General features: G+C 50.4%; 1 protein-coding gene across 1 annotated transcript in view; it reads left to right on the top strand.

Annotated features, from left to right (window-relative positions):
* The window catches only part of ttll12 (tubulin tyrosine ligase-like family, member 12), an 86,445-nt gene that overhangs the window by 19,592 nt on the left and 54,196 nt on the right, over positions 1-12,657 (top strand). Inside the window, exon 7 of the mRNA XM_056425171.1 lies at positions 1,504-1,620. The gene's annotated coding sequence lies outside the window, so the exon portion shown is untranslated. The remainder of the gene's footprint in view (positions 1-1,503; positions 1,621-12,657) is intronic.

The raw sequence follows: 12,657 nt of genomic DNA on the forward strand, positions 1-12,657 counted from the left end.
GAAGGAACCACACAGAGTGTTCCTGACGTACCTGTAGGAACCACACGGAGTGTTCCTGACATACCTGTAGGAACCACACAGAGTGTTCCTGACGTACCTGTAGGAACCACACAGAGTGTTCCTGACGTACCTGTAGGAACCACACGGAGTGTTCCTGACGTACCTGTAGGAACCACACAGAGTGTTCCTGACGTACCTGTAGGAACCACACAGAGTGTTCCTGACGTACCTGAAGGAACCACACAGAGTGTTCCTGACATACCTGAAGGAACCACACAGAGTGTTCCTGACGTACCTGTAGGAACCACACGGAGTGTTCCTGACATACCTGTAGGAACCACACAGAGTGTTCCTGACATACCTGTAGGAACCACACAGAGTGTTCCTGACATACCTGAAGGAACCACACAGAGTGTTCCTGACATACCTGTAGGAACCACACAGAGTGTTCCTGACATACCTGAAGGAACCACACAGAGTGTTCCTGACATACCTGTAGGAACCACACAGAGTGTTCCTGACGTACCTGAAGGAACCACACAGAGTGTTCCTGACGTACCTGTAGGAACCACACAGAGTGTTCCTGACATACCTGAAGGAACCACACGGAGTGTTCCTGACATACCTGAAGGAACCACACAGAGTGTTCCTGACATACCTGAAGGAACCACACAGAGTGTTCCTGACATACCTGTAGGAACCACACAGAGTGTTCCTGACGTACCTGAAGGAACCACACAGAGTGTTCCTGACATACCTGAAGGAACCACACGGAGTGTTCCTGACATACCTGTAGGAACCACACGGAGTGTTCCTGACGTACCTGTAGGAACCACACAGAGTGTTCCTGACATACCTGAAGGAACCACACGGAGTGTTCCTGACATACCTGTAGGAACCACACGGAGTGTTCCTGACGTACCTGTAGGAACCACACGGAGTGTTCCTGACGTACCTGTAGGAACCACACGGAGTGTTCCTGACATACCTGAAGGAACCACACGGAGTGTTCCTGACATACCTGTAGGAACCACACAGAGTGTTCCTGACGTACCTGTAGGAACCACACAGAGTGTTCCTGACGTACCTGTAGGAACCACACAGAGTGTTCCTGACGTACCTGAAGGAACCACACAGAGTGTTCCTGACATACCTGAAGGAACCACACAGAGTGTTCCTGACGTACCTGAAGGAACCACACGGAGTGTTCCTGACGTACCTGTAGTGTTCCTTAAGGCAGCGTACCTGTAACAGGAAGTGTTCTTAAGGCAGCGTACCTGTAACAGGAAGTGTTCCTTAAGGCAGCGTACCTGTAACAGGAAGTGTTCCTTAAGGCAGCGTACCTGTAACAGGAAGTGTTCTTAAGGCAGCGTACCTGTAACAGGAAGTGTTCTTAAGGCAGCGTACCTGTAACAGGAAGTGTTCTTAAGGCAGCGTACCTGTAACAGGAAGTGTTCTTAAGGCAGCGTACCTGTAACAGGAAGTGTTCCTCCTGTGGTTCAGGGTTTACTCCGACATGACTCAGGTGAGGAGCCACCTGAGTCACCCTCGCTTCCAGCTGACGGAGGACGAGGAGGAGGCGGACATCATGTGGACCTCGAGACACATCAAAGACTACAGGTGAGACACACACACACACACTACAGGTCACACACACACACACACTACAGGTCACACACACACACACACTACAGGTCACACACACACACACTACAGGTCACACACACACACACACTACAGGTCACACACACACTACAGGTCACACACACACACACACTACAGGTCACACACACACACACTACAGGTCACACACACACACACACTACAGGTCACACACACACACACACTACAGGTCACACACACACACACACTACAGGTCACACACACACACACACACACACACACACACACACACACAGGTCACACACACACACACACACACACACACACACACACACAGGTTACACACCACACACAGGTCACACACACTCACACACACACACAGGTCACACACACACACACACACTACAGGTCACACACACACTACAGGTCACACACACACACACTACAGGTCACACACACACACACACTACAGGTCACGCACACACACACAGGTCACACACACACACATACACACACAGGTCACACACACACACACATACAGGTCACACACACACACACACACAGACACACACACACACACTACAGGTCACACACACTACAGGTCACACACACACACACACTACAGGTCACACACACACACACACTACAGGTCACACACACACACACACTACAGGTCACACACACACACACACTACAGGTCACACACACACACACTACAGGTCACACACACACTACAGGTCACACACACACACACACACACTACAGGTCACACACACACACACTACAGGTCACACACACACACACACAGGTCACACACACTACAGGTCACACACACACTACAGGTCACACACACACACTACAGGTCACACACACACTACAGGTCACACACACACTACAGGTCACACACACACACTACAGGTCACACACACACTACAGGTCACACACACTACAGGTCACACACACACACTACAGGTCACACACACTACAGGTCACACACACTACAGGTCACACACACACAGGTGGAGGTGTTCACCACATCAGAGCTCCTCCTGGAGGCCGCTGCTTCCCTGCGACACAGTTCCAGAGCTTTAAGAACAAACATCAAATCATGTGTCTTTGTTCCCTGAAGCGACCCGACAGACAGGTGTAGAGCACCTCTACTTCCTCTACACCTTCAGAGCACCTCTACTTCCTCTACACCTTCAGAGCACCTCTACTTCCTCTACACCTTCAGAGCACCTCTACTTCCTCTACACCTTCAGAGCACCTCTACTTCCTCTACTCCTTCAGAGCACCTCTACTTCCTCTACACCTTCAGAGCACCTCTACTTCCTCTACTCCTTCAGAGCACCTCTACTTCCTCTACTCCTTCAGAGCACCTCTACTTCCTCTACTCCTTCAGAGCACCTCTACTTCCTCTACACCTTCAGAGCACCTCTACTTCCTCTACACCTTCAGAGCACCTCTACTTCCTCTACTCCTTCAGAGCACCTCTACTTCCTCTACACCTTCAGAGCACCTCTACTTCCTCTACTCCTTCAGAGCACCTCTACTTCCTCTACACCTTCAGAGCACCTCTACTTCCTCTACTCCTTCAGAGCACCTCTACTTCCTCTACACCTTCAGAGCACCTCTACTTCCTCTACTCCTTCAGAGCACCTCTACTTCCTCTACACCTTCAGAGCACCTCTACTTCCTCTACACCTTCAGAGCACCTCTACTTCCTCTACTCCTTCAGAGCACCTCTACTTCCTCTACACCTTCAGAGCACCTCTACTTCCTCTACTCCTTCAGAGCACCTCTACTTCCTCTACTCCTTCAGAGCACCTCTACTTCCTCTACACCTTCAGAGCACCTCTACTTCCTCTACTCCTTCAGAGCACCTCTACTCCTCTACTCCTTCAGAGCACCTCTACTTCCTCTACTCCTTCAGAGCACCTCTACTTCCTCTACACCTTCAGAGCACCTCTACTTCCTCTACTCCTTCAGAGCACCTCTACTTCCTCTACTCCTTCAGAGCACCTCTACTTCCTCTACACCTTCAGAGCACCTCTACTTCCTCTACTCCTTCAGAGCACCTCTACTTCCTCTACACCTTCAGAGCACCTCTACTTCCTCTACTCCTTCAGAGCACCTCTACTTCCTCTACACCTTCAGAGCACCTCTACTTCCTCTACTCCTTCAGAGCACCTCTACTTCCTCTACACCTTCAGAGCATCTCTACTTCCTCTACACCTTCAGAGCACCTCTACTTCCTCTACTCCTTCAGAGCACCTCTACTTCCTCTACTCCTTCAGAGCACCTCTACTTCCTCTACTCCTTCAGAGCACCTCTACTTCCTCTACACCTTCATAGCACCTCTACTTCCTCTACACCTTCAGAGCACCTCTACTTCCTCTACACCTTCAGAGCACCTCTACTTCCTCTACACCTTCATAGCACCTCTACTTCCTCTACACCTTCAGAGCACCTCTCTACTCCTTCAGAGCACCTCTACTTCCTCTACTCCTTCAGAGCATCTCTACTTCCTCTACACCTTCAGAGCACCTCTACTTCCTCTACACCTTCAGAGAACCTCTACTTCCTCTACACCTTCAGAGCACCTCTACTTCCTCTACACCTTCAGAGAACCTCTACTTCCTCTACACCTTCAGAGCACCTCTACTTCCTCTACACCTTCAGAGAACCTCTACTTCCTCTACACCTTCAGAGCACCTCTACTTCCTTTACACCTTCAGAGAAGCTTTACAAGGGCCAAGAGGGGGCTGCAGTGGCCCCAGGCTCCGCCCCCCCCCCCATGGAGCTGCTCCTCTCAGTCACATGACGCTGAGGCTCCTCCCTACAGAGTGCAGCAGGCAGCTCTCTGCAGGATGGATGCTCTGCTGAGGCGGCAGTGGAGCAACACGAGGCCGTCTGTTCTGAGGAGAGAAGCGTGATGTGAAGAGGGCTGATGGGTCCTAGAGATGAGCCCTGAGAGGTCTGGTGCTCCTGGTGGGGTCATGGAGAGGTCAGAGTCGTGAACCCTCCAACAACAGGCTCTTCTTTCTTTGGTTATATTCACCCAACACAGGCTCACATTCAGAAGAACTGAACTCTTCCTGACCTTCAGACAACAGCTCCTGTTGATGAATGACCTTCCTCTTCTGTTTGGCTCTCTCCGAAGACGGTCGCATTTTCCTCTCCCTCTCCTCCCCATGACCTTCCCTGCTTGGCTCCTATCGTCATGTCTTGTCTTGTACTTGAGAGACTCTCTCCGCATCGCTCTTCGAACTAAAAACCATGGACCTGATCAACTGGTCTCTCAACGCAATTGACACCGTCTTCTCGACGAGAAGCTCGGGTTCGGGGAACCTGCCCGTCCTGCCGGGCCGTTGGCAGCTGGTTACACGATGGACGCGTACGAGAAGTGGCATGTCTTGTGCCTAGCAGCCCTTTCCGTGGAGGACGTAGAAGACATCTACCTATTCGGAACTTTGATTACAGGATTTCTGCTGTTTGGATTTGGCGTTGCCCTGGCTTATCGGAAAATTAAGGAAACGGTAACAGCTGTTAAAAGCCCCCTAAGGCTGCCCGACATGATTGACGCGTTGGGCAGAGTTGTTGATAGGTTTTTCCTCTCTATATCATGTAAAATATTCACGGTCAAGGAGGCGAGAAATGAATCACAGACAACGTAGTATCTTTGGCCAAAGCTTTGGCCAAAGGGGAAGCTCAGTCGCACATGCTACGAACACGACGACCTCCAAGTCATTCCGCAGAGCACCCCTTTGGTCCAGCCTTTTATTGAAAGCTGAACACACACACACACAACAACAAAGGAGAAGTGGAACTGAGGACAAGTTGACACATTCTTTCCGTCTGGTATCAGACTCCCCGAACACATAACACAACCTTCGGGTGGGAACGCGGAGTTCGGGACGCTCCTCTGATTGTTGAGTTTAAGATACGATAAGCAAAAACATAACACACATTTATATCTCTGTCAGTTCCCTCCTGTTTATGCTATTGCTTATTATTTAAACATGGTCAATAAGGGCACTCATTTTATTTGTCTAATTTCTAAGCAGCATGTGATTTACGTATTTGGGTTAAGCAGTCCAAGCAGAATCATGATTATTCTCTTTTTTCCTTACACATAATTTGTTAGTAATACCACACCAATCTCTTTGGGAATTAAACTTTTTAGTCAGCAGCTTCACATCAATAATTGTCCGTTCCTTGTGAGGAGTTTTACACAATTATGTCATACAAGCTTAAACCAAAAGTTTACGTTATATTTTCTTTTTGCTAAAACATGTACATATTTGTACCATTTATTCTTCATCCTTGGGTATTTCTCTTCTTCGTTCTTCCCATCCCATGGACTGTGTTGCATGTGTGTCCATTCTTTCTCTTGTGACAGCAGCGGGTTGGTACCAGCTATGTCCCTTCTTCCTCGGGACCTCTGGGAACCTTTTTTTGCTGCGTCCTGTAACAGAAAACACAACCAGAACGCGCCTATCGCCATGGCCATGGCTGCCACGACTCCGATTGTGCAGGGTCCACACATTTCTCTGCACTTAACTCTGAGTCTGGAGGGTCTTCTTTCCGCTCCTTCTCCCTTGCTCCTCTCGTTTGAGTTCCTCGGGACCTCTCGCTCCATCACCCGAGGCGACACCTAAGAGCAGGGATTGTTGGTTTCTTCACTGACGTTGAGATGGCTGTCTTTTAAGCGGACAGCCCCCTTTGAAGTCAGTCTTCCCCTCTGCTCGTGGTCGTCTCGGGATCAGGGCACTGAGACGGGACGACGGTATTATTCCTCCCTTTATTGGGCATTCACCAACACAGACAGCGTGCTCCTCTCGGCTCAGCAGCTCGAACGTCATCAACAACAACGGTTCCCGTCAACCACCCGTAACTTCCGTTTTACGACAGGTTAACCCCGCCTCCCCTCTACTCCGCCAATCACAGGCACGCCTCCCCTCTACTCCGCCAATCACAGGCACGCCCCCTCGACCAGCACGCACGGTGCCACACTGTGATTGACAGCCACTTCCAGTGTTGCCAGGTCCGCGGTTTTTGCCGCTGGTTCGGGTAGACCTATTTTGCATGCAAATTACATGAATATCTTTAAATAAAAATCCATATTTTAAATGAAATAATTTATGTATACCCAAATCCTACCAAACTGACTCCAGATCAGCACGTACACGCCGACACATCCGCGCACACAGGTGAGCACCCCCCCCCCCCCCCTCAATTATATGCAGCACCTCAAGGCACCTTTGTTTTCTCTTTTAATTAGTGTTAATACTGTAGGCCAATCACTTTTATTTCATTGGGCCTAATGTGGTAAAAAAAAACACTGTTAAATGACTGAGACAGTTATTTTGTATTAAGTTAAGTATTAAAAGGGACTTTTGTACTACTGCTTGATTTGAAGGCCTGTTGCCCTGTTGATTGCAATAAATAGGTCTACAACATATGTTTATATGTTTATTGTGTTTGACTGTTCAGTACTGTTCATTACATTAAAAAAGCAGACATAAAAGTAACTTAAAAGTTACTTTCCCGAGTAACTAATTACTTTTGATATACAGTAACTAGTAAAGTAATTGAATTACTTTTAAAAAAAAGTAACTATAACTAATTACTAATTTTCAGTAACTTGCCCAACACTGATGGCAACGACCATCTTGCGGTCTGAGAACTCTGTCTGTTGTGGCCTGGGGGAGGACGACATACCAGGCCACTCACACACGAACTTCCACACACTGATATGCATTCACTACCCCCCCCCCCCCCCCCAACCCACGCCTTCGCCTGCTTTATGCCCCCAGTGTGGTCTACTGGCGCCTTAACGGGCTGCCGGAGGGCTGGCTGCCTGTCTACGCTGGTTACCTTCTGCCCCCCAACGGCTGAGCTTGACCACCCAGTCTTTGGCTTACCTCCCCTCCCCCCTTCATCCCCGTTGCATGTCTTGTTTAGATGTATGTGCTTTTGTGCTGAGGTGTTTTTTCCTGCTCCCACACTGTACCCCTCTAGGGGCATATTCTGGGTTTTTATTTATTTATTTTCTCCTCTCTTCTCTCATGTTATGCTGCAATCTTCCAGTATCTGCCTGTAATTTCCCGCTTGCGGGATCAAGTATACATCCATCCATCCATCCATCCATCACTTTACAGCAGTGTGATCACTTTACAGCAGTTAGATCACTTTACAGCAGTTAGATCACTTTACAGCAGTGTGATCACTTTACAGCAGTGTGATCACTTTACAGCAGTGTGATCCCTTTACAGCAGTGTGATCACTTTACACAGGGTGTCCGCGGGGCCTTAAAAAGTCTTAAAAAGTCTTAAATTGCTTTTCCTAAAAATAAGGCCTTAAAAAGTCTTAAATTGTCTTAAATTCAGATTGGATTGGTCTTAATTTTTTTTGGGTGTCATGTAATTACGAATATGAGGCAATCTGTTCCGCCAGGTCTAATATTTTGCTCCGGTTGCTCTGCGGCGTCTCTGGTGTCACCGGGCCACGCCCCTTCTCTTAAAGGGGCCCCGCGTATTCGGTCCCATCCCCTACAACGTGAAGCATCGGCTACTTTAGAAAACATGGCAGGATGCAAGTTCAACAACGGCTTGAAGAGAACGAGTGTTTCTGGTCACGGTCGGTGAAATGCTTCTGAAGCTGCGTTGTGTCGGGAGACTTTCCAGCGGTGGAATCTCACGAGCAGAGCAAGAAGCACAGAGACTAGCGAAGGCCGCCAGCAGCGCGCGGGGCTAGCTGCTGCTCCGCCGCTAGCTGCTGCTCCGCCGCTAGCTGCTGCTCCGCCGCCGACGACGTCAACGCTACAACGCTGGAGGTCACCGGAGGAAATCCAGCGCCGTGCAACAAAGAGCTCATCACCGAAGACCAACAGGGCGACGCGTTCTTCATTCTGTTCCATGAGACTCTGGACCAGACCACCATGAGACTCTGGACCAGACCACCACGAGACTCTGGACCAGACCACCATGAGACTCTGGACCAGACCACCACGAGACCCTGAACCAGACCACCACGAGACTCTGGACCAGACCACCACGAGACCCTGAACCAGACCACCACGAGACTCTGGACCAGACCACCATGAGACTCTGGACCAGACCACCATGAGACTCTGGACCAGACCACCACGAGACCCTGAACCAGACCACCACGAGACTCTGGACCAGACCACCACGAGACTCTGAACCAGACCACCACGAGACTCTGGACCAGACCACCACGAGACTCTGGACCAGACCACCACGAGACTCTGGACCAGACCACCACGAGACTCTGGACCAGACCACCACGAGACTCTGGACCAGACCACCATGAGACTCTGGACCAGACCACCACGAGACCCTGAACCAGACCACCACGAGACTCTGGACCAGACCACCACGAGACTCTGGACCAGACCACCATGAGACTCTGAACCAGACCACCATGAGACTCTGAACCAGACCACCACGAGACTATGAACCAGACCACCATGAGACTCTGGACCAGACCACCATGAGACTCTGGACCAGACCACCACGAGACTCTGGACCAGACCACCATGAGACTCTGGACCAGACCACCACGAGACTCTGGACCAGACCACCACGAGACTCTGGACCAGACCACCACGAGACTCTGGACCAGACCACCACGAGACTCTGGACCAGACCACCACGAGACTCTGGACCAGACCACCACGAGACTCTGGACCAGACCACCATGAGACTCTGGACCAGACCACCACGAGACTCTGGACCAGACCACCATGAGACTCTGAACCAGACCACCACGAGACTCTGGACCAGACCACCATGAGACTCTGGACCAGACCACCACGAGACTCTGGACCAGACCACCATGAGACTCTGGACCAGACCACCACGAGACTCTGGACCAGACCACCACGAGACTCTGGACCAGACCACCACCAGACTCTGAACCAGACCACCATGAGACTCTGGACCAGACCACCATGAGACTCTGGACCAGACCACCACGAGACTCTGGACCAGACCACCACGAGACTCTGGACCAGACCACCATGAGACTCTGGACCAGACCACCACGAGACTCTGGACCAGACCACCACCAGACTCTGAACCAGACCACCATGAGACTCTGGACCAGACCACCACGAGACTCTGGACCAGACCACCACGAGACTCTGAACCAGACCACCATGAGACTCTGAACCAGACCACCACGAGACTCTGGACCAGACCACCACGAGACTCTGGACCAGACCACCACGAGACTCTGGACCAGACCACCATGAGACTCTGGACCAGACCACCACGAGACCCTGAACCAGACCACCACGAGACTCTGGACCAGACCACCACGAGACTCTGGACCAGACCACCACGAGACTCTGGACCAGACCACCACGAGACTCTGAACCAGACCACCACGAGACTCTGGACCAGACCACCATGAGACTCTGGACCAGACCACCACGAGACTCTGGACCAGACCACCACGAGACTCTGAACCAGACCACCACGAGACTCTGGACCAGACCACCATGAGACTCTGGACCAGACCACCACGAGACTCTGGACCAGACCACCATGAGACTCTGGACCAGACCACCATGAGACTCTGGACCAGACCACCACGAGACTCTGGACCAGACCACCATGAGACTCTGAACCAGACCACCACGAGACTCTGGACCAGACCACCATGAGACTCTGGACCAGACCACCACGAGACTCTGGACCAGACCACCATGAGACTCTGGACCAGACCACCACGAGACTCTGGACCAGACCACCACGAGACTCTGGACCAGACCACCACGAGACTCTGAACCAGACCACCACGAGACTCTGAACCAGACCACCATGAGACTCTGGACCAGACCACCACGAGACTCTGGACCAGACCACCAAGAGACTCTGGACCAGACCACCATGAGACTCTGGACCAGACCACCACGAGACTCTGGACCAGACCACCACGAGACTCTGGACCAGACCACCACGAGACTGAACCAGACCACCACGAGACTCTGGACCAGACCACCACGAGACTCTGAACCAGACCACCACGAGACTCTGGACCAGACCACCATGAGACTCTGGACCAGACCACCATGAGACTCTGGACCAGACCACCGTGAGACTCTGAACCAGACCACCACGAGCAGACAGCTGGACTTCATGTGCTCTCGGTTCAGTGACCCGGTCCAGTCAGGATCCTATGGAGCACAGCTCATGGGCCGTGACACCAGGACCGACTTCAGCATCTCAAAGTAAGTCTAACATAAATATATATGTATTAACTAACCTCATGTATATGAGTCTGTGTTTCATATAGTTAAGCTTTACTCGTGTGTCAAGTTAATAACAGCTATGCATAGGCGCACTACATTAATTAGACTAATAAAAATAGTTTTAGAATGGTAGTAGAGTGGTGTTTACCTGTCAATATGTCTCCATAGTGTTCACTAGGCTCAAGGGATGGCTCACGTTGCTTCATTTGTAAAGATAGTTTTCATTCATATTGATCCAGTCTGACATTAATCTGAAGTGATGTCATGAAGAGATGTGGTGACTGTTGGCTAATGTCTGCCTTTTCTTTCTTTTTTCCAGGAGAATGGACCAAATGTCAACTGGAAGTTTTTATATTAATACAGTTTGAAAAGGATTGTTTTCCTAGTATATTCACAAAAGCTCAGGAGGAGACGTATGAACCTGTGACACACACATCCATCACATAGAGACATCAGAACACACACACACACACACACACACACACACATTCTATTATGTAAATGAATTTGCATTTTAAAAGCAGCTGGAAATGTTATTTATGTTATTTTATAGATTGTTTTTGTTCAAAAGGAACTATGTTGCACGTATTTTTTAAATATATTTACTTAATTTTATAGACATTTGTTCATGGGACTTAAATGTTCTGAAAATGTATTCATAAATATAATTTACAACAGCAATGACATTTGTGTTATCCTTTTGCATGACACCATACTGTTAATTTTGAACAGACATCAGTCTATATTTCCATCGTAAGTTAGGTCTTAAATTTTATTTAGACGTGGTCTTAAAAAGTCTTAAATTTCACTGGTTTATTCCTGTAGACACCCTGTTTACAGCAGTTAGATCCCTTTACAGCAGTGTGATCACCCCCCCCCACCCCCCCTGAGCGAGGAGCGACCCCACGTGATGCTCAACCAGTTCCCCTGCGAGAGCCTCGTCACCATGAAGGACTGCATGGCGGCCGTCGCTCGCCGAGCGGGCGGCGGCTCCGCGCCCGATTGGCTGCCGGAGACCTTCAACCTCCAATCGGAGCTGCCGCAGTTCGTCAAGCGCCATCAGGAGAGAGAGCAGAGGTCAGGAGAGAGAGCAGAGGTCAGGAGAGAGAGCAAAGGTCAGGAGAGAGAGCAGAGGTCAGGAGAGAGAGCAAAGGTCAGGAGAGAGAGCAGAGGTCAGGAGAGAGAGCAAAGGTCAGGAGAGAGAGCAAAGGTCAGGAGAGAGAGCAGAGGTCAGGAGAGAGAGCAAAGGTCAGGAGAGAGCAGAGGTCAGGAGAGAGAGCAGAGGTCAGGACCCCCAACGGCGAGGAAGACGAGGGCGGCCAATCAACTGTGAGTGTGTGTGTGGTGTGGTGTGAGTGTGTGTGTGGTGTGGGGGTGTGGTGTGTGTTTGTGTGTGGGGTGTGTAAGTGTGTGGTGTGTAAGTGTGTGGTGTGTAAGTGTGTGTGTGTGTCAGGGGGGAGGATAACCACTGGATCTGTAAGCCATGGAACACACACACACTCTCTCACACACACTCACACTCACTCACTCACACACTCACTCTCACTCACACACTCTCACTCACACACTCACACACTCACACACACTCACACTCACTCACACACTCTCTCACTCACACACTCACTCTCACACACTCTCACACCTCACTCTCACACACCTCACACACCACCCTCACCACACACTCACACACACACCTCACACTCACACACCTCACACACACACACTCTCACTCACACACCACACACACTCCA

The sequence above is a fragment of the Pseudoliparis swirei genome, chromosome 10 (assembly GCF_029220125.1).
Source record: "Pseudoliparis swirei isolate HS2019 ecotype Mariana Trench chromosome 10, NWPU_hadal_v1, whole genome shotgun sequence".
In the NCBI taxonomy this organism is placed as follows: domain Eukaryota; kingdom Metazoa; phylum Chordata; class Actinopteri; order Perciformes; family Liparidae; genus Pseudoliparis; species Pseudoliparis swirei.